Source organism: Apodemus sylvaticus, chromosome 2, assembly GCF_947179515.1.
Source record: "Apodemus sylvaticus chromosome 2, mApoSyl1.1, whole genome shotgun sequence".
NCBI classification, from domain to species: domain Eukaryota; kingdom Metazoa; phylum Chordata; class Mammalia; order Rodentia; family Muridae; genus Apodemus; species Apodemus sylvaticus.
The window spans coordinates 140,109,257-140,131,725 of record NC_067473.1 but is presented as its reverse complement, the minus strand read 5'-3'; the positions used below and the strand labels follow the sequence as shown (position 1 = coordinate 140,131,725).

The 22,469-nt window shown below is 46.3% G+C and overlaps 1 long non-coding RNA gene across 1 annotated transcript; it reads left to right on the top strand.

The window, feature by feature from the left end:
* Positions 1-651: 651 nt before the first annotated feature.
* Positions 652-20,648, top strand: LOC127679017 (uncharacterized). Its single transcript, XR_007976670.1, has 4 exons — positions 652-1,067; positions 13,800-14,086; positions 19,948-20,069; positions 20,157-20,648. It is a non-coding gene; the product is annotated as an uncharacterized LOC127679017 (long non-coding RNA).
* The last annotated feature ends 1,821 nt before the right edge of the window (positions 20,649-22,469 follow it).

Below are 22,469 nucleotides of genomic sequence, written 5' to 3'. Positions count from 1 at the left end.
AGGTCCCTGTGGCCATCGACTGCTTGAGTTTCTTAGCCTCTCTGAGCTGCTGCCTCCCTCCCTTCCCAGTATAATGGGGATGGGTCATTATAAGTCTAGATTGGTATCTTAGCCTTCTCAGTGAAGCAAGACAGTAGAGTTAGCCAGGGTATAGCTGTTAATCCAAAGACAGTAAGGTAGGATACTTTAGGATGATGATGGAGGGGTGTAAGAAGAACTCACGTTCTGGAGGCAGAATGCCTACGGTGTGTGTCTTAGGCATGGATGGTACAGTGGAAACTGAGAGTTCTGCATCTTCATCTGAAGGCTGCAATAGAATACTGACTTCCAGGAAGCTAGGATGAGGGAATTAAAGCCCACACCCACATTGACCTGCCTACTCCAAGCCACTCCACTCCAACAAGGTAGAGGAGTATACCTAATAGGACCTTTCCCTGGGTGGAGCACACACAAACCATCCCAATGTGTGTGGTGTGTGTGTGTGTGTGTGTGCGTGCATCATGGTGCCTATGCTAAGATAAGAGTGCGCCCTCCGATGTCAGTGTGAGGGTGGAGCCTTACACTTTTTGTGAGGTGGCATCTCCTGTTATCTGCTGCTGGCTTACCCATTTCTTGTGGTTCTTCTGTTTCCTTCCATCTTGTTTAGGAACACTAAGTGTGCAAATGTACACTGTCTGCATCTAACTTTATAAGGGCTCTAGGGATCTGAACTTGGGTCCTCATAGTTGTGTGGTAAGAGTTTTACCCACTGAGCCATCCTCCTACCCCATGCCGTGTGTGAGGTTCAGATGAGACTCAAGCCCCACGCTGTCCCTCGCATGCAAATATTCTGTCCCTGATTGTCACTACCTTTCACCCAGGGAAGTGGAGGTGACTGTCCGCAGCATAATGAAGAAGAAACGTAAGCATGTGGAGAAATGTGCCTGAGAGCAGAACCAGATCTCCCGCTACTGTCTGTCCCTCAGACCACCACAGCTGCAAGAAAGAGGTGCCGAGGCCACCTCCGCCCTGTTGGAAGGAGAAGTGAAACACAAGCCACCAGCCCAAGAACAGAGAGAAGGAACTAGGTAAGGTGAGGGCGGGCCTGGGCTCTGGTCCTGTGGAATGGACCATCTAGGACAAGGTCAAGTCCAGGGCAGTGTGAGGGTGGACGCTACCAGAGTGGGCAAGGGGCAGAAAGCTGGTCCTCAGAATGCGGAAGGAAGTACTTTTATCTGCATTAACAAGAAGAGAAAGGGAAGTTGTTTTCATCTGGCCAATTACCTTAGCTGCGCTCTCCATCTGTAAGGGGGAGGGGGTCTCTGTAACCTTCGATTTCAAACGTCTTCTAAGAGAAAACACATGCTTCTGGTTCTTAGAAGCTGCCCTCTCTCTACTTGCATCAACTTCTTGGAGCTATCAGCTGAGGGGTTAGTGCAGGCGTGGCCATCTAAGGTGGGAGCCTGCGCATTCCGCCCACCCATTTTACGGATGAGGAAGCTAGGACTGGGCCCAGAGGTCTGGCTCTTACTTTGCCATTAGCTGGCTTCCAAGGCCAGGCCTCTGTTTTCCATCTATAAAGTGGAGCGATGTCACCCTATCTACTAGCTTGACCCTCTCCCTAATCTCCTTCCTTATGGGACCAAGGGTGTGGGAGCCATGGGCAAAAGTCACTCTATCAGATGGAACATGTGGTTAGTCAATAGGCCATCACAAGATCACGGGAGTCATGTGGCTGGCGAGGTGGTACCAAGTATACTTAGCATGTACATGGCTTTGGGTTTCATCCCTAGCACCGGAATACAAAACAGAAGAAAACAAAACAAAGCTGGCCTTGAAGTTAGGCTCTGGAAGCGCTTGACCAGGGATTGCATTGCCCGCCCCAGACAAGCAGAAGTGTGTCTTCCCACACAAGGCTGACTCCCTTCCGGAGCAAAGCTGGGGGAAGCCACTTGCTTCCTTTGGCATTGCAACCCAGAATGTGTAGGTCTTAGCCCAGGTAGGATGAATGCTCCTAAAGCAGTAACTGTGCCCACCAGGGCTGAGCAGCGGCAGTGGGCCTGGCATCCCACCAGGAGCCATCCACTCCTTCCACACTAACAACCATCACATAAGGCAGCAGTCTTGAACCTGTGGGGGTTGCATATCAGCTATTTGCATGACAATTCATAACAGTAGCAAAATTATAGTTATCAAGTAGCAACTAAGTAATGTTATGGTTGGGGGGGGGTCACCACAACACAAAGAACTGTATTAAAGGGTCACAGCTTCAGGAAAGTTGAGAACCACTGACTTAAAGGCACATACACTCTTTGGACCCATTTCATGTTTGAGGAAGCTGAGGTTCAGAGAGACACCTTGTCCGAAGTCAGGTGACAAAGGGGGCCATACTCAGTCTCAACTACTCCATTCAACCAATGCTAGATGAGTGTATTCTATATAGTTTTCTTTTTTAAAAAAAAAATTCTGTGTATAGATGTTTTGCCCGTGCGAAAATCTGTGTGTGCCTATACTGTGGTCCTACAGAGGCCAGAAGAAGGCTCCTGATCACCTGGAAATGGAGCTGAGTTAGCTTCTACCCGGGGCCTCTGAAGAGTAGCCAGCCTTCCTAATCTTGGAGCCATCTTTCCAGCCCCTGTAATTTGTCTTTTCATTAAGAATATTTTCTTTCCTATAATGAATCCAGATTGTTTCTGTTGGGGGGGGTGGTTATTGTCAGTTTGAGTATTCATAGATAATATGGCACGTTGCCTACAATTTGATTTCAATAAATCCTGTTTGTTTGTTTGTTTGTTTGAATCGTTTGGTTTTTGGTTTTGTTTTGTTTTATGTGTATGGGTGTTTTACCTGCATGTACGTCTGTGCACAATATGCCTGTGATGCCCACGGATGTAAGACAAGGACACTAGATCCCCTGGAGCTACTCCAGGTAGCCATGGAGTTACACATGGTTTTTAGCCATCATGTGGATGCTAGGAATTGAATCTGGGTCCTCTATAAGAGCAGTGCTCTTAACCATTGAGCCAGCTCTCTAGTCCCCTGTTTGCTTGTTTGTTTGTTTGTTTGTTTGTTTGTTTGTTTTTAATGGAAAAGAGTGGAAAAAGAAACCAAACCATCCACCTTGTAAGCTAGACATAGGGTCTGAATTCCATTATGTTATCTTTCTTAACATAAACATTTGAAAACTGATTTTTTTTTTTAAATGCTCTTTCTGAGACAGGGCTGTGTATATTCCAGGCTGTCCTTGAACATTGGGCATCAGGGGTGGACTTGAACTTCTGATCCTCTGTTTTGTCCTCCTGAGTGTTAGCATTATTGGCATATTCCACAATGCTCAGTTTTAGGCAATGCTAGAGATGAAACCAAGGACCTCATGTGGGGCAAGCACTCTACCACCTGAGCTATATCCCCAAGATGCCTCCTACCCTAGGTCTTAAACTAAAATTTTAAGAGAGACAGAAAGAGAGAGAGACAGAGACAGATAGAGACAGAGAGAGGGAAAGAGAGAGGGGGGGGTCTAGGACCCTCTCAGCTATCAAAGCCCAATTTTGTTCAAGTCCTTGATATACTTAGGCCTGCCCTATACAGACCTCCCTATAGTCTCCCAATTGTCTATAGTCCTCACCAATGTGAACACTAGAACACTATATCCTATTATATTTAATTACATTGTTTAGGAGATAAGGATGCTTTCAGCACAGGCTCTTCCTGGTTTTGGAGTTAGGAATCAAACTCAAGAACTTATGCACGCTAGGCAAGTATTCTGCATCTCAAAACAAGTAATTTTGATCCATGGTTTGTTGCATCTGTGGATACTGTACTCACAGATGGAGAAGCCCAACTGTACTTTGAGGTGTTGGAAGGGTCCTGTGGTAGGGGTAGCAGTGCCTCAGCTCGACTGGGAGCTGTCTACTGCACACTTTCATTACCCCTGCCTTTGCCCACGTGGCCTCCCGGAGAAGAGTTGCTGCTGTGGTGATTGATGACTGTGTATTTGGGCTCCCAAAGCTGTACTGTGGTTTGGTGACAGAACCTGGAACTATTCCTGATTCACATTCACCCAGTCTGAAGACTTAGACGATCTCTTACAAATGTTCCCAGCAAAGGCTCTAAGGCTGCCCACATCCTGGGACACCCAGGCAACTGGGGAAGCCAAGATCTCTGACTCCCACTTGATGGCTGTGTATCCAGGCGGGGCCTCGTCGTAGGCCCCTCAGGCAGACCCACACGCCCTCTTGTCCTGATTACTTTTCTATTGCTGCGATAAGACAGTGTGGCCACAAACAACTTGAGGGCAGGCATTGCATCTTACAACTCTCAGGTCACACTCCTTCACTGAGGGAGTCAGAGCAGGGTCCTGGAGGCAGGAACTGAAGCAGAAACCCTGGAGAAACGAAGCTAACTGTCTTGCACAACCGGCTTCAGTTCTTTCGTTGCTGTTGTTGTTGTTTTGTTTGTTTGTTTTTAGCGGTTTTGTTTTTGTTTGTATGGGTGTTTTGCCTGTGTTTATGTATGTGTACCGTGTGTGTGCCTGGTGCCCAAAGAGGTCAAAGGGAGCTTCAGACCCACTGGAATGGGAGTTATAGATGGACCCACTAAGTGGGTCCTGCGAATTGAACTCAGGTCTTCTGTGAGAGCAACAAGTACTCTTCTTAATCGCTGAGCCATCTCTCCGACCCTACATTCATTTATTTTATGTGTTTGAATGTTTTGCCTGAATGTATGTATGTGCCTATGAGGGTAGAAAGGGGTCAGATTCATCAGAACTGGAGTTACAGAACCTAGTTCCTCTGTAAGAACAGCAAGGGCTCTCAAATGCTGAGCTGTCTCTCCAGCCCCCTCAGCTAGCATTCTTATACAACTCAGGGCCACTGGCCCAGTGATGACGTAGCTTCCAGTGAGCTTAACCTGTCACATCAATCATAAATCAAGACCATGTCCTCCAAACTTGCTTATAAGCAATTGGATGGAAGAAATGTTTTCAACTGAGGTTCTTCTTCCCAGCTGACTCTAGCCTGTGTCAAGTTAACAGAAAACAATTAGTACACTGATCTTGCTCAGTCCTAGCACCTCAAAAAGCTGGATTTGACCTTCCTTGGCCCCTCTGTCTCTTGCTAGAGACATGACTTTTGTTGTGCTGAGTTATAGTCATTTGCTTATCTAATAATTATTGCTAGTTGTAACGGTACACACTTTTAATCCTAGCCCAAGGGAGGTAGAGGTAGGTAGGAAGATCTCAGCAAGTTCAAAGCCAGTGTGACCACTACACAGTAAGACCATGTCTCAAAACAAAATAATATTTTTTTATTAATCATTTTGTTTACATTTCAAATGATATCCACCTCAGCAACCCCCTCATCTCATCCTCCTCTCCCCCCCTCTTTGTCTCTATAAGGTTGTTCCTCCACCCACTACCCCCTCACTGCTCTAGCATCCCTCTACCCTGGAGATCATCAAGCCTCCACAAGACCAAAGGCCCCCTTCCCATTGATGTTAAATAAGGCCATTCTCTGCTGCATATGTAGATGGAGCCATAGGTCCCTCCATGTGTACTCTTTGGTTGGTGGTTTAGTGTCTGGGAGCTCTGGGTGGTCTGGTTAGCTGATAATGTTCTTCTATGAGGTTGCAATCCTCTTCCGCTCCTTCTGTCCTTCCCCTGGCTTTTCCACTAGGGTCCCCCAGCTCAGTCCAATTCTTGGCTATATCTGCATCTGTATTGGTCTGGTGCTGGTAGAACCTCCTGTTGGCAAGCACTTTTTGGCATCAGCAACAGTGTAGAGGTTTGGTGTCTGCTGATGTAATGGTGCTTCTCTGGATGGCCTATCCTTCAGTCTCTGTTCCATTACTAAATAATTATTGAGCGTCACCTATATGCTCTGGCATCCAGGTCTGGTGACACCTGCTGGGAATTCCCAGAGGCAAGAGGATCAGGAATTCAAGATCATATTTGGTTTCATGGTAAATCAGATACTAGCCTGGGCTACCTAACTACTATCTCAAAACAATAACAACAGGAACAAAGATAGATATGTAGAAAGATAAATGATATATGTAGATAAAGATACAGATACAAATATGTTTATCATGTAACAGATTGATCTCAATATTGTTTCCTGGGGAGCTAAAGTATGTGCTGAACTTAAAAACCAACAAAATAAACCAATAAACCAGGGTGTCATGTAGCCTATGCTGGCCTAGAACTCAACACGTGGTCCACTATGTGACCGAGAACTTCTGATTCTCCTGTCTTAACCTATTAAGCACCAGAATTGCAGGTATGTCACCGTGGCTTGGTTTATGTGGTGCTAGGGATCAAACCTAGGGCCTAGTGCTTAGCAGACCAGCACTCTCTGACTGAGCCATGCCTCCAAATAAGTCATGAACTTTGTTCCTAATAATTTACTTACAATTTTAGTGTAATGCTTTGAGAAGTGTGGGATACAAGGGATTGAGAACAAATGTTATCTGAGTTGGCCAAAGCACTCTGTGAAGTATTAAAGGCTTTGGGGAGAGATGAACCAGGACTTGGGCAGTGTTAGTTGGACAGACAGGCAAAGCATCTACCCACAGTGGGAGCAGCTCTGCGTCTACTATGCACGCCAGGCTCACTGAAGAGGAGAAGCCAAGCCTTGTACATGGTATATGTGCAGAATATGCAGGGAAGGAGATGGAGATGGGGGAGGAGTTAGGGAAATACCAGGGGGGAGGCGAAGGTCAAGTTCAGGATGATAGTGTACACCTGAGGGTGGCATCTGTATGTGTGTGCATGCATGCATGGGTGTGTGTATGTGTGTGTGTGTGTGTGCACATACGTATATTGATGCTGCCCATCTAAACATACCTAAAAACAACTACTTGTAGAAGTTGTGGAAATGCTGAGTGGATGGGAGCGGGGCACTATGGGTACTTCAGGGTCCGAGCTAGCCCCCATGACAACTTTCTCAGAATTAGGAAGTATCCCTTCAGGAAAATTCACAGGTTTGCATGTAGGGTTTTATGTCCTCTAGGCAAGCATCCAACGAACTGATATCAACATCTGTCTTACACTTGGACTTTTGTTTTACATTTGAATTTATTTTTTAATGATTTATTTTTATTTTATGCGTGCTTGCTCACATGTATGTATGGGCATCACATGTGTAGCTGGTACCCTCCAAAGCCAGAAGAGGGCACTGGATTCCCTGGAACTAGAGTTAGGGGTGGAGAGAACCTACCATATGGGTGCTGGTACCTCACTTGCATCCTCTGCAAGAGCAGCAAGAGCTCTCAACCCCTGAGCTACCTCTCCAGTCCCCATTTTATGACATTCATGTCCATATTTTTAAAAACATGTCTGTCTGTCTATCTGTCTATATCTGTCTATCTGTCTGTCCATCTATTTATTTATCTCATGCACGTACCATCACTCATGGAAAGCTCAGAAGACAACTGTGACGGTTTGTATATGCTTGGCCCAGGGAGTGGCACTATGAGGAGATGTGGCCTTGTTGCAGTAGGTATGTCACTGTGGACATGGGCCAATTAAAGGTTGTCCTTTATAAGATTTGTCTTGATCATGGTGTCTGTTCACAGCAGTAAATCCCTAACTTAGCATCTTTTAGTGGTTGGTTCTCTCCTCTGGCCATGTTGGTCTCAAGCGCTGAACTCAAGTCATGAGACTTGGTAGCGAGTACCTTGTCCCCAATCTCACTTTGACTTTTTCTCAAAACTTCTTATCCTTTGTCCGTTAACAAACACTCAAGGTCTTCCAGCCAGCTAGGTAAAACAGCACTTCCAAACCCTGGTCAGACGATAGGGCAATACATGCAGCTATCAAGCCTGGGATTGTAGCCCAGGCTAGCCTACATACCTAGCAAGACAGCTTATCATAGCTGAAAAGGGTCACCTGGGGCTCAGTTTACGAGAGTGGCCACTGAGGCTCAGAAAAGGCTGGGAACTGTTCCCAGAGCAAGGTAAAGCTTAGCAAGACTAGAAAACAAGCGCCCTGGCAGGTCAGAAGTAGATGGGTATCGGCGGTGGAACTGAGAAGAGAAAGGGCAGGGCAGAAAGATGGCTCTCCAGGGTTGGTATCTTACTTCGATGGTGATCGGTGGCTTTGTGCCAAGAGGGTTAGCTCAGGACACTGGAGTCTCTCCTTTAGGGGGAGAGAAAACATGGAGAATAGGCTTCCCTCCTCCAGGCATGGTTGCAATGTGAAACTAGAATCTGTTTACGACTCTGCTTGCTATAGATTTTTCTTTTTCTATGTAGCCCAAGATGACCTCATGATCCTCCCGTTTCAGCTTCCTGAGTGCTGAGGACGAGTGTCACTATGCCTTGGTTTCACCTTGGTTGACAGCTGGCCATCACGAGGCAGCGATGGGGGCAAGTGGAACAATGAAAGACAGAAGACTTGGGCTTCCCAGGGGCCTCCACCCTCCGCCCTCCACCCTAAGGGCCCCACTCCTGTTCTCTGTCATCGCCTGCCTGGGGGTTTTCCTGGCTCTGGGTCTGCATCACAGAGCCTCTGCTATGACACTGTCTCAAGTCCCAGAGGCACTGCCCCGAGCTGGAAAATCCCTCAGAGCCCAAGCAGCCTGTGACCATAGAGGCAGGAAACTGTGACACTGGAGGCAGGCAGGGTGTGGGGTTTATTCTTGGTATGTGGTTGGAAAGGGTGGGGCTGATGGGGGAGGGGTGGGATGAGAGGACAGAAATCCACAAAGGGGGAAGCTTAATAAGAACCTCTCTAATCCCTTTGCTTCCAGTACCCCCACCCTCTTATCTCCCCTCCTGGAGGGAGTAGGGGAATGGGATTACACCTCAGAATCCACAGTGCAGAACTGCTCAGTAAAGGTCCTAAGGAATAGCTATCCTGAACTAAGCCTTTCCAGATGCAAGGTTTGTTTGTGGGAAGGGACTTGCTTTAAGGTGCCAGGCTTTGGGGCATGCTAGGCAAGTGCTCTACCACTGAGCTACATTTTCAGCTTTCATACATACATGCATACATACATATATACACACATACATACATACGTATTAAACAATACACATTTATATATGCTATATTAGGAAAATCTCTCATTATCTCTCCCTCTCCCTCTCTCAATATATATACTGACCTTAAACTCTTGACATAGCTGAAAATGACCTTGAACGTCTGGTTTTCCTTGTCTGCACCTCCAAGAGTATGCTGGACCTACAGTAAGTCCTCAATAACAGCCCCTTTATTTCCATCTTGTGTCAGTAGGTATTAACACCCTTTTGAAGAAGGGGGAACTGAGGCTTAAGAGGTAGATGCCATTTTCCCATCATCATCATGCACTGACACACTTATCCAGACATCAGCTGATATTCATATGATATTCACATGATTGCACTGTTCACAGGATAGTCCTCAGTGTTGTCCATGCCTTTGAGGTATACTGGTGTATTCTGGCAAAGGTAGTCAGTGAACTGGCACTCAGATCACTGAGGAAATCTCAGATGGGGCAGGGAACACAGAGGGGGAAGACATGGTGTGTGCGAGCATGGTGGCTTTCTGAAGACAAGATGGGAAGGGAGTTTGTAGGAGGTGGCACTGGAGCTCAGACTTGAAGGTACAACAATATCCCAAGGCCTGTGGGTCTGAGGTAAGCAGAGAAGAGCATGGGAGGCAGGTGGGACAGAAAGAATGATATCGGGGGACAGAAGACACATTCTGGTCACCATGGCCACTGGTATCTGACCCTCATTACCAGGACTAGGTTTAAGGTTGTGTAACTCCTTACACTCCTACGTGTGGTGGCCCCCTCCACTTACATGGTGTCATAGGCCAGCCTGGGCTACTCTCACTTCCAGACAGGAGTCTGTCTAGGCCTGTGGACTCTTCACAGAGCAATGGGGGCAAACCTCAGGGGATCCCACCACCAGCCCTCGGAACAGCATCAAACCCAGGCCTCTTCCCTGACAGCCACTCCAGAAGCTTCTGGGGTTTTGACCTTTCTCCACCCACTACTCCAGAGGCAAGGTCAACTTGACCTGGCTTCAGATCACTCTCGCTCCTAAGCAGTGGGTCAGGGAACAGGCCAGTTAATCACCTCTCCAGTCTTTACTTCCTTCCCCTGTGAAATAGGATCAGGCAGGTCTTCCTTTTGCTGTTTATGAGACATGGCCTTATTCTGTAGTCCAGGTTACCCTGGCACTTCCCATGTAGCCCAGGCTTGCCTCAAATTTGCAGTAATCTTTCTTTAGTCTCCTTAGTACTAGGCTTACCACATACTGCCAGAATACACTAAGGGCCAGGAACTCACTAACTCATTTGATTGCAGAAGTTATAGAGGAAGAAATAGCATCTCAGAGAGGTCAGGTAAGTTAACTGGGATCATAGAGCTGACAGGGAGAAGGGCTGAGATTTGGAGCCCAGTGGGCTAGCTCAGGGTCAGGTTCGTAACTGTAGAAGTGTTCATTGCCTTCTAGAAAATGCAATTACCAGCTGGGAGTGTTGGCACACACCTGGAACCCTGCCTGTATCAGAGATGAAAAAGTAGAAGGATCAGGAGTTCGAGCTTTGCTACATAGCAAGGCTAGCCTGGGCTAAATCTGACTGCCTCCCAACATGGTGGCTTTTGTGTGCGTGTGCGATTTGCATCTGTCACCATCATTTTCAATTTGTCCTTTTGTGCCTTTGTCCTTGAGCTTGCCTGTGTGCTCGAGGTCACCATCAAGTACTAAGGAATAAATGAGGCAGGGGTAGTGCGCTGAACACAGACATTAGCACCCGCTTCCCCCACAGAGACATCACAAGCACCCCAAATCTGCCAGGACCTCCCAGGGTCTGTACCAGCCTAGTTTGATGATGAAATCTCTCAGGGCTCAGGATGTAGAAAACTGGGGCGAGTTTGCATCTTCCAGTAAGGAGGCCAGGGCTTGAAGGAAGGGGTGTTAGGGAGGAGTTCACAGTGATGGTTATCAATGAGTGAACACTTCCCCTCCCTGCTTGCTGTGATGTGTGGCTCACTGGAGGTCTCCCTCCCCAAAGGCTGTCACTGCCGCAGAGGCTTTCCACAGCCCAGCCCTGGCTGGCACCATCACGCAACCAATAGTCATTCCAGACTTACTCTGTGCCAGGCCCCTTCCTAGGATCTGGGTCACAGCAGCGAACAAAATGGGCAAAAGAAAGCTTGTTTTCAGAGAGCTTGCATTCAAAGCTAACCGACTTGCCCTGAGAATGCTTACTATCATTAACTGTGGAGCTGAGGACCCAAAGCACAGCATCATCTTCCTTAGAATGATAAAGATGATTAGGGGTCAGTAAGGTGGCTTAGCAGGATAAGAGGCTTGCAGCCAAATCTGATGACCTGAGTTCAATACCCAAGACTCACATGGTAGAAGAAGAAAACTGAGGCCTGCAGGTTAAACACACACACACACACACACACACACACACAAATTTAAATAATTACAAAGCAACCAGCCAGTCAATATGACAATATAAGGTTCTTCCAAGCAATGAGCATTATTACGGTCTTCCCTTTCACCCTCCCTCTCCCACTTTCTTCCTCAGTGCTGGAGATGAAACCCAGGCCCTTACACACATCAGGCAAGTGCTTTTTTACTGAGGCTCATTCCTTACTTTATTTAAGTCAAGAAAGGGAAAAGGTAATTTTCACGCCTTGTCATTGTGTTCGGGGCACTTAACGTCTCTGTGCACTGGCTGTTGTATATGATTATAGATAGAATTTAGTCCTGTCCCGGACACAGTTATGTATTTGTTAATTGTAAGCAACATCTGGTGGCTTACGGCTGTAAATCTCAGGGGGCTGAGACAAGAGGATTGTCATAAGTCAAAGGCCAGCCTGGGTTGGACAGTGAGTTCTAGAACAACCTATATTTCAGTCTCAAAAAGGGAAATATTTCGATGAGAAGAATCACCTTCTACTTCGTTTTAGTTTCTGAAAGATACAAGATTTGAAATGTTTATCAGCTACTCGTGGCTTTATGTAGAATGACTTTATTAGGAGACACAGTAGTCACAAGAAATGAGGCTGAGAGAGAGAGAGACACTAAGCAGAGTATAGAACTTAAGAGGTTGGTTGGGGGTAGGGGAGTTCAAAAGGCCATTATTTCATCCAAATCAATCATGTCTTGGAACGTTCCAGAAGAGGAAGGTGGAGTGTAAAGGCATCTGGCTGGCTAAACATCCTAGCTGTTGAGGCCTAGAGACATTAACCTCTTCTCTGACCTTCTTTGTAACATGCTTAGGGACAGGGCTCACTATTGGCCACGGGCGCCCTCTGGGAGGGTAAATAGCATCTATGACCCCAGACACTGGCTTTGCTATTCCAAACAGCCTTGGCCTTGTCCCTGGTGCTTCAGGCTTGTCTAAAGACAGTGTCAGCTTCCTGGGGTGTGAGTCAGTACAGCTGTCCTGTGGTCTCAGCTGAAGCTCCAGGTCAAGAAGACATTCGAGAAGGATCCACAGAGATCATGAGGCAAGAGCTTTGTGTCTGGGTCTCCACCTGACCCCTAGAAAGTTTAAAATGAATGTTTGTTCTGCAGTGATCGTGACAAAGCAAAGACACAAATGTGGAGGCTCAGCAGACTTTCGGGAGCACCTGCCTCAGATGCTTCATCTATAAACAGCAGGCATAATCCCCGCCTCTAATGCGGCCTTGATCCCATTGACGTCATCACGGAAGTTCCATGAGGGCGGGGCTTTCTGTCCACTCAGCTCATCCTCGGCATTGAAGACAAACTTTGCTCTTTGGTGCTTACTGAAGGGTTTGATGGATGCTCAGATGAGGAGCAAATATCTAGGCTCCAGTGGCTACATGCCTATCTAAGACAGAATACTAGCTGGGTGGTGGTGGCGCACGCCTTTAATCCCAGCACTTGGGAGGCAGAGGCAGGCAGAGGCAGGCAGATTTCTGAGTTCAAGGCCAGCTTGGTCTACAGTGTGTAGCCAGGGCTACACAGAGAAACCCTGTCTTGGGAAAAAAAAAAAAGACTGAACATGGTACTGTGGTTAACAGTGAAGAATTTGAAATTGCTACAATGTTTGTCACTCTGGGTTTGATCTCTGGTACTGCATAAATCTGATACTGTAAATATGGTATACATACCCAATACTTTTGAGGTAAAAAAAATGGGGGCAGGTCAGCTCACCCTCAGCTATATATTATTTTTTGTTTTTTAAGACATATTTATTTATTATATGTAAGTACACTGTAGCTGTCTTCAGACACACCAGAAGAGGGTATCAGATCTCATTACAGATGGTTGTAACCCACTATATGGTTGCTGGGATTTGAGCTCAGGACCTCTGGAAGAGCAGTCAGTGATCTTAAACACTGAGCCATCTCTCCAGCCCTATATATTGGTTTTTTGAAGCATGGTTTCTCTACATAGAGAAACATGGCTATCCTGAAAACTGGAACTTGTTCTGTAGACTTTGAACTTGGAGATATGTCTGCCTTTGCCTCCCAAGTGCTGGGATTAAGGCATGAGCCACCATTCCTGGTAATCCTCAGCAATATATTATTGAATTGGATGCCAACCTGAACTTCAAGACGCCCTGTATCAAGAGACAGACAGACAGAACATTTGGAGTCATGTTTGTGTTTCACTCTTGCTGTACTACTTATTAGCTATGTAACCTTGAAAGTCTCAGCCTCAGTTTCCCCAGAGTCCTAAGACAGTTACCCTTTCTACCTCTGAGTGCCTTGAGAATTGAAGGACTCGTGTATTTAAAATGTTTCATATAGCTCAAAGGACAAAGAAAATGCTCAAAGCATACTCAAAGTTCTAAAGTGTTTAAGCAGGAGGCATATTTCTAAGGTTCATTTTCTTTTCTTTCCCAGAGACTTTTATGTTCCCCGAAGACCTCTGATTGGTTTCCCTGAAGGAGAAAGCTATATTGAAAATAAACTCCTGTCACATCTCCTGGCAATGTAGAGGTCTTGTGGGACAGCAGACAACATTCCAGCCCTGCACCTGCTCTGTCCAATGCCACCAGAGGGACTTTGTTACAGTAGACACTGCTGGGTCCTAGGTCCTCAGGATATCTCTGAAGCTGACTGTGCTTGGTCTGCTTTGTGTTGGTCTGGCTTCAAAGCAAACAGGCAATCCGTCCTTGCAGCACGATAAGGTGGGTATTCTCAAGATCGTTTTGTTTTCTCGACATAGGGTTTCTCTGTGTAGCCCTGGCTGTCCCGGAACTCACTCTGTAGACCATGCTGGTCTCAAACTCAGAGATCCACCTGCCTCTGCCTCCTGAGTGCTGGCATCAAAGGTATATGCCACTAGCAGACTGTTATTCTCAAGTTCTTTATGCCCAAAGCGAGTGACACTCACACTTCTAGCAAAGGCAGTCTACAGATGAAGAGTTTGCCCCTCAAGGCCCACCATCCCTAGTGGGACCTGCACTGTCATGGCGACCCTGCTCCACATAGTCCTCAGGGTTGGCCTTTCTCACTGGTTACATTCTACAGAGACTATAATAAACAAGTTTCTAAGATGAAAACAGAGTCTTATAGTCAAGGGTCTCAATGTTTTCAAGGCCAGTGTGGGTTATGACATGAGATTAAGGTTAGCCCAGGCTATATAACACAACTCTTTCTCAAAGGGGAGTGGAGTGGAGAAAAGAGAAAATTGGCCATTGTCATGGAAAAGTAGGAAAGGTATGGTGGCTTTCAAGGGGAAAAAAGGTACTCATGTTCAATTATGTTATTGTTAGGGATAGAACCCAGGATGCAAGGGAAGCAGTATTCTATCAGTGAGCTCTAGCCCCAGGCTGTTCTTTCTTTTGCATTCAAAATTCTCACCTGCATATAGTCACGCCATTCTGCTTTTCTAGAAAGCTTCTGAGGCTTAGGTTTCTCAGGGCTCAGGCTCTGTGGCTCTCCTTCGACACGCTGTGTGTGCATCTTGCTAACATGTTTGAACGCAATCATCCATCAGAAGCTAGGTAGTGTATCCCAGTGGTTAGAAGTACACACAGGTGCCAGGTAGCGGAAAGCTGCTGATTCCCGACTGTATGATCTCAAGGAAATCACTTTCTCCTCCGGACCTTAGCCCTGATTTTTGCAAAACAGGCATAGTAGTGTCCCCCACAAAAGGTCAGGTGATAGTCAGCTAAGCTTTTCTACCACTGAACTAGACCCACAATCCCTAGCTCTCTTTCCACCTTTTAATTAAAGATGGGGGGGGGGGGTGCTCTAGAGATGGGTCTGTGGTTAAGAGCACTGACTGCTCTTCCAGAGGTCCTGAGTTCAATTCCCGTCAACCACATGGTGGCTCACAACCATCTGTAATGGGATCTGATGCACTCTTCTAGTGTGTCTGAAGAGAACAGACTTATATAAATAAAAATAAGTCTTTAAAAAAAAAAAAAGAAGAGAGAGAGAGTCTCAATTGCCCAACATGGTCTAAAATTTTCAAACCTCCTGTTTCAGACTCCCAAGTAGCTGTAGTTAGGGACAGAAGTCCCATTCTTGGCTGGGAGATGGAGATTTATTTTATTTTGTTTTTGAGATAAGCCCTGCTGTGTAGCCTTGGCTGATCTCACACGATGCCTGGAGTTGTGGATGTATCTCAGTTTGTAACATACCTCTGTAATATGCCCAAAATCCTGGATTGGATCTACAGCACCAAATAGGCTGTACATAGAGGTTTATGCCTGTAATCATTGAGGCAGAAGAATCAGAAGTTCAAGGTCATGTCTCTGCTATGTTGAAAGTCCAAGACCATCCTGGGCCACATGAGAACTTGCCTAGAAGAAAACAACATAAAAAAGGATCAGAAGAGAGCCTGGACAGTACTCAATAAATAATATAGTTGTTTTATTTTTTCTACCATCTCTTGGAGGGAGATAATGTATTCTTAATCCCGTGTGTCTAAGGATTACTGAGCTCTTAGGGATCAGAGATGAAAACACCCTTCCTCTATATACTTCTGGCCCCAACCAGCCTTTGGCATGACAGTTCCCCTTCATTATCTGAAGGGAAACGATTGCCAAAAATCTTGTGAAAGAAGAATTATTTCTTCCTGGGTTAGGACTTGAACTACCCAGGGTTCCTTCTGGTTTGTGTCACATTTCTTTCTTGAGCTCCAGTTTCCCTTATTCTAAGATGAGAGAGGAAAATTTTAACTCCTACTCCTAATTTGATCTTAGCCAAAAGGCCGAGAAGCGATTTAACTCCACACCTAAGAGTTCCGGAGTGAAACGAAAGAGGCCAGTTGTCATGGAGACTTAAGTACTTCATGTACCATCAATATTGAGTCCCTTCACTCTAGGGAGAGCTCCAGAAGAGGGCACGGACAGCCTTATGCCAACCCAACACACACCAAAGCCACATGGGGTCTCAGTCCCATCATTAATGGTGGCTGAAGTTGACAAGGTAGACTCCTGGGAGTCAGAACACCTGGACAGAAACTGCTCTCCACCTCGCCTCAGCAATACACAGATGCTCTAAGACTATATTCTTGAGTGGCTCAGAGAAGCACAGCAAAAACACAGGTGTCGTTTTACCACCCTGCCTCATTCCTGTCCCTCCTCCTACCCCCACCCCACCGGCAACCCCCAGATCCAGTCACCAAAATCCCAGGGAAAGATCCTGATTGGCCTGATTAGATCATGTGTCTCAACCAGTCAGGGAAGAGTTGAGAACTACAGCTTTGGCTCCTGAGGGCTCAACCCTGGAGGTATTGGGATCCCTGTGAGAGAAGATGCTGCTTCAGCCCTCTGAGGTCCCGGCCTTGCTGTTTGTACACTGTCAGGATGAGTGACACCACTCAAACAGATGGCGAACACATGAACAAAGGGTTAGCCTAACTCTCTTTCACTCATTTCACAAGCTAGCAACATTACCAGTGTCATGGTCGCAGAATGTCCAGGAGGAAGAAGGAAGACACAGAAGGTGACTGACTTGAGGTCACAGAGCTCAGACTGAAGATTCTAGTCCCCACCCTCAAAGGGAAGCCCCCGAGGACTCCATCACTTCCGACCTTCCTAGGCTTATCTTGAACAATCTATGCATCTTCAAGCTTTTTCTTTTTAATGTTTCTATAGTGTCAGGAGGTGCCCGCGCTGACTCATTTCTGTCTCATTCATGTAAAGGACTCTTGACTGCATCCCAGACAGGTGGGCTTGCTCTCAAACCTGCCTCCTGAGGCCTCCCAGCTTCTGCCAGGGCTCTGCCCTCTACCCATCTGCCTACTGGCTGGCCTTGTTTGCTGAGGACTGTCGGGCATCTTTGTACAGAGATGACTGGAGTTCTGTGTGTTCGGAGTCCTACATCAAGACTCAAGCATCCCCCTCCTACTGAGGTTCCTTGTATCTCTCCTGGCTTCCGACCTAGCCATGTTCCTTGGCGAACAGAAACATGACTCCATCTCTGCCTTCATCTTCAAAAATCATCACATCATATAAAATCACCATTCAAAAAGATTGAGTGTGAGGACTGGGGTGGAGTGGTGATTGCCTCATATGCACGAGACCCAAGCTTTGGTCTGTGCTACTATCACAAAAAAAAGAAGGAAGAAAAGCTATTTAGAGAGTCAGGCTATGGTGTTCACGTGTAACCTCACCATTTGTGTGGGCCGAAGCAAGAACATCATTAGAAGTTTGAGACCAGCCTGAGCTATGTAGTTAGACCCTGTCTCAAAAACCCCAACCAGCCAGCCAGCCAACCAACCAACCAGACAACACCAAAAAACAACAAAACCACCAGTCGGCATTGGAGTCTAACCTAATGACTTCATGTTAATTTGATTAGTTTGAGGGACTCTATTCATTGAGTCAGCTTGGTAGTACATATCTACAATGTTCAGACATGGTTTCTCTGTGTAGCCCTGGCTGTCCTGGAACTCACTCTGTAGACCAGGCTGGCCTCAAACTCAGAAATCTGCCTGCCTCTGCCTCCTGAGTGCTGAGATTAAAGGCGTGTGCCACCAATGCCCGGCCATATCTACAATTTTATCATTCCAGAGGTGAGGCAGGAGAATTATGATTTTAAAACCATCCTGGGCTACACATGAAGATCTTGTCTCTAAAAACCAAGGGCTGTGGATGCAGTTCAGTGATAGTTTGCCTAGCCTATGGGAGCCTGGATTTCACCCACAGCACTGAAGAAGGGAGGGGAAGCTGAGACACAGCTCAGTTGACAGAGTGCTTACCTAGAATATATAATGTACTGCGTTCAATCCCTGAATTTGTATGTAACAGGTTTGATGGCACCCAAAACGCTTTTCAAATAAGGTCAGCTTCTAAGTACTAGGTCTCAGTAACTCTAGACAGCTTTTGGATGGGGGTCTGGGGTGAACCCAAGTGAAGCCATTACAAACTGTTCTTACACCCTTTACCACCTCAACCAGACAACTCTTGCTCACCCATCCCTGCTCAGGTAAACCTTTCCCCAAATACTGCGAATCATGCCCAGCCCTGAGACCTGCTTTCCCGTGTTCTGCCTTCACTTTATCCCAGATCCTTGGCTTCTGTTTGTACAATTATCCCATTCACATACATCTCTCTGTGCTGTCAGCTTGGTGAGGACAGGGGCATGTCTCTCTGTGCACAGAAGCTTCCTGGCAAGTGACGAGTACCTTCACTAATTAAGACTTAGCTAGGCCTTGGAGGCAGGCAGGCAGGAACCTCTCTCCTCTAGCCAAAAAGAATTTGTACCCTGGACTACTGGTACTAGTGGATCAACTGCCACTCTCAAACACGATCCCAGGAGCCTGCCATGCTGAACCAGGGAAGGCCCACCTTGGGTCTGAGACCTGGCCTCGGGAGTCCCAGAGGGAAAGCAAAGTGGCCGGATTTGAAACTCAACCCTGGGAGGATGCCAGGGATGATGGGGCACAGCTCAGGGAAGACGTTCAGGGGAGATGAATGAGGATTTCTTTAACATCCAAGGGGCCAGAGCGAGCATCACTTTTTGGAAAGGCAGGCTGACTAGTCAAACACCACTGCTACCTAAGCTCCAAATGACCTGCTGTATCCCCTTCACAGGAGACACAGGGTGGACTTTACGATGCTCCTCTTTTTCCCCTAGCATGTGACTCTTTGGCCACAGGTAAAGTAGTAGTAGACACTTGATAGCTTTTCTTTCCCTTTTTATGGACAGGAAAAGCAGTAGGTTTAAGATAGCTGTTTCCAGTGACTCGTATGTGGCTAAACTGTACAATATGACCTGTCCTCCATGCTGGCTATTGACCCCTGGGACTATCCCATGCTGAATCCCAAAAGGAAAATTTCTGGAAGCTAGTCTAGGACAGGGCCATCCTGGAAAAAATGACTTAAGGACCAGAGACCATAGTTTTCCCTAGTGAAGGGCTGACTCATTGTAGCAGGCCCCAGCTGGCTAGGACTCTGGGCCAGTGGCTCCGAACATGCCTGCACAGTGAGTGCCTTGTCTGCAAGGCTGGGTCTTGCAAAGCCATGGGTCAGCGGAGCCAAGGCCACCGCCCTGGGACTTGGGGGCCCCAAGGGAAGCCAGCATTAGGCTCCACCCTCCCAACGTTCTTTTCTCTCCCACTCTTGGGTAGTCAAGTCTAGAGAAGCCCCAGGAACCCCCAAGGAAATCCTAATGTACTGAGGTATAGTAAAGGCTGAATGAACATAACTCCAAACTTAACATAGGCAAGTTCCGTGACTTAAAAAAAGTTTTAAATGTATATATTAATGTTAGTATATATGCATAAGGGAGTCAGACTCTCGCAGAGACAGCCAGCTTGCAGGGGTGGCAGTCTCCTTCCACGATGTGGGTTCTGGGGATTGAATCATCTCACCAAGTTTGGCAGCAAAAAATCTTTATCCACTGAGCTGTCTCATTGACCCATGATTTTTCTCATAAGTTAATCTCAATGCCTCTCTTTTGGAGAGCAATTGTTTTCCAGGTTGGGGGGGGGGGGATGTGGACACAGGAAGCTGAAGAATCTTTGCAACTGCCCAATGGCTCCCTCGGTCCTATGAAGTAGGGACTCTGTTTCTGACTGTCTTCCCTCCAGACTTCCTTGTCCAGTCTGGCATCCAGCCTTCTTCCAGTGTCCAAGGTTCTGTCAGCAAGGACGTTTGAGTCACTCCTTGGTTGAAACCCTGCCTGTGCCATCTGCTTGCTGTGTGACCTTGGGTGAGTCACTGATCTCACAGAGTCTGGATTTGTATGGAAATGTAAAATGGGGTTCCACAAAATGCTTCTTCCTTATGTATCCTACAGTATCCAGCTATAGAGACACCTCTGGAAGCTTCTCTCCTCGTCGCTCTCTACCCACCTCCAGTCTCTCTGGAAAGACTGCTATATCAGCCGCTCGCACATTAGTCTAAGTCCCTGGGATGCACTGAGTCTCCTGTCAGAGGCTAATTTGCATGACATGCTGCTACACTTGCACCCAAAGAGTTCTTGCCAATGTCACAGCGGTCTTTACAAGGTCTCTACGAGCCCCTTTGGTGAGCGAAGAAACAGAGTCAAGGAGATGACAAAGTTTCTGAAGGTCACCCAGCAAAGCCCGAAATGCCACTTTCTCTCTGGGGCTCAAGCCTCGAGTAAGTCTAGAGTCTTGGTAACAGCATAGGACCCTCCCACCCCATGCCTTCTTCCTAGAGTGAGGGCTGTCGGAACGTAGCACACAGTTTGCTTCTGCACAAGCACTCGCCAGAACTCCACTGGGTGCCGACGTAGAAAGTGAACTTGAAATTCCACTCTCCTTTTTGTTAGTTTCATTGTAATATATATTACAGAAACTGCATTGTATATATGTATGTATGTATGAATAAATAAATAAATAAATAAATAAATAAATAAATAAATAAGGCTGTGGAGGCATCTTGGTGGGCAAAATGCTTGACATGCAATCATGAAGACCTGAGTTTGAATTGCCAGGACCTGTATGGAGCTGGATGAGATACTGCACATCTGTAATGCCTGCACTTCTAATGTAAGATGGGAAACAGACAAGAGAATTCCTGGAAGCCTGATAAATGCGTCACCAAGCAACAGAGACCCTGTTTCAAATGAAGCAGAGCGCAAGGACCAACGCCTGAGCCTATTCTCTGACCGCCATATAATAGTGCACATACACTGATATTAACACAGACGAGTGTGCACACAGAGATAGATAAGTGATAGATGAGAGAGACAGACACAGACAGAGACACCCAGAGAGAGTCGTTTCACACAGTGTTTTAGGGTCTCACACAGGACCTTACTATGTAGCCTCAGGCTTCTTCAACCTCATTATCCTCCTGCCTCAGCCTCCTATGTGCTGGGATGCTGGTGCTAGGTATTAGTGTATGTGACCAGATGCTCACACTTCTTCCTAAGCTTACCCCATAAATATTGTTGTACTACCATGAAGTAGCATCTGTATGCAATTACTCATTGCAGATATTCTGGTGATGGCAGGACATCAACAATGACCCTTAGCCAAGTACCATGGTGGCACACTCAGGAAATGAAGGCAGGAAGATCACAAGTTCACAGCTTGATGATAGTGAGACACTACCAAAAGGAAAAACAAAACAAAACAAAACAAAAAGTCAGGCCTGGCGTTACACACCCATAACCCTAGTTACTAAAGAGAAATCAGAGGTCAAGGAGGTCATTCCTCAATACAAGGTGAATTGGAGGCCAGATTGGGCTATATGAGACTCTATCTCAAAAAAAAAAAAGTCAACAACACACACACACAGAGACAGAGAGAGAGACAGAGACAGAGATAGAACCTATAGATATGTCACTGGAAAATAGTTGAACAAATGATTGTACATCAGTGCACTGAATTACTATGCAGCTATAGGAGGAACTGACCATCTATGTATTCAACGTGGATAGGTTCCCATGTGGATATTAAGTTAAATAAGTATGGCACTGTGAATAGCATGTTATTTTTGTGTGAAAAGGAGACTAATGATTGTCTGCATTTGTATTTGTATGATTTTTATATAATTAAGCTTTAAAAGAACTTAAAACTGTTTCTACCCAACTACATGTGGGTGAGTTTGCTGGAGGTAGAAGACGGAATTCTAGAAATAGGTGAACTTTTTTAGAAAATTAGAAACCAAGGGGCTGGAGAGATGGAGCAGTGGTTAAAAGAACTGGCTGCTCTTGCACAACACTCAGGTTTGGTTTCTAGCACCCACATAGTGGATTACAACCGTCTACAACTCCAGCTCTAGGGAATCTAATGCCCTCTTCCGGGCTCTACAGGCATTGCATACAATCCTACACATAAAATTAAAAACTTTGAAACCATTCATACTCTTTTCACCAAATGAGTAAAAGAAATGACCTTCCAGGGCTGTTAAATTTTTAAGGTATAGCAATATGGTGGGATTTTTTAATTTGTATTGTTTTTTTTGAGCCAGGGTTTTTCTGTGAAGCCCTAGCTATCCTGGAACTCAGTCTGTAGACTAGGGTGGCCTCGAACTAACAGAGATGTGCCTGCCTCTGCCTCCTGAGTTCTGGGATTAAAGGCACGTGCCACCCTACCCACCCACCCACCCTTTTTTTAGAATATAATCTTTTAGAGAG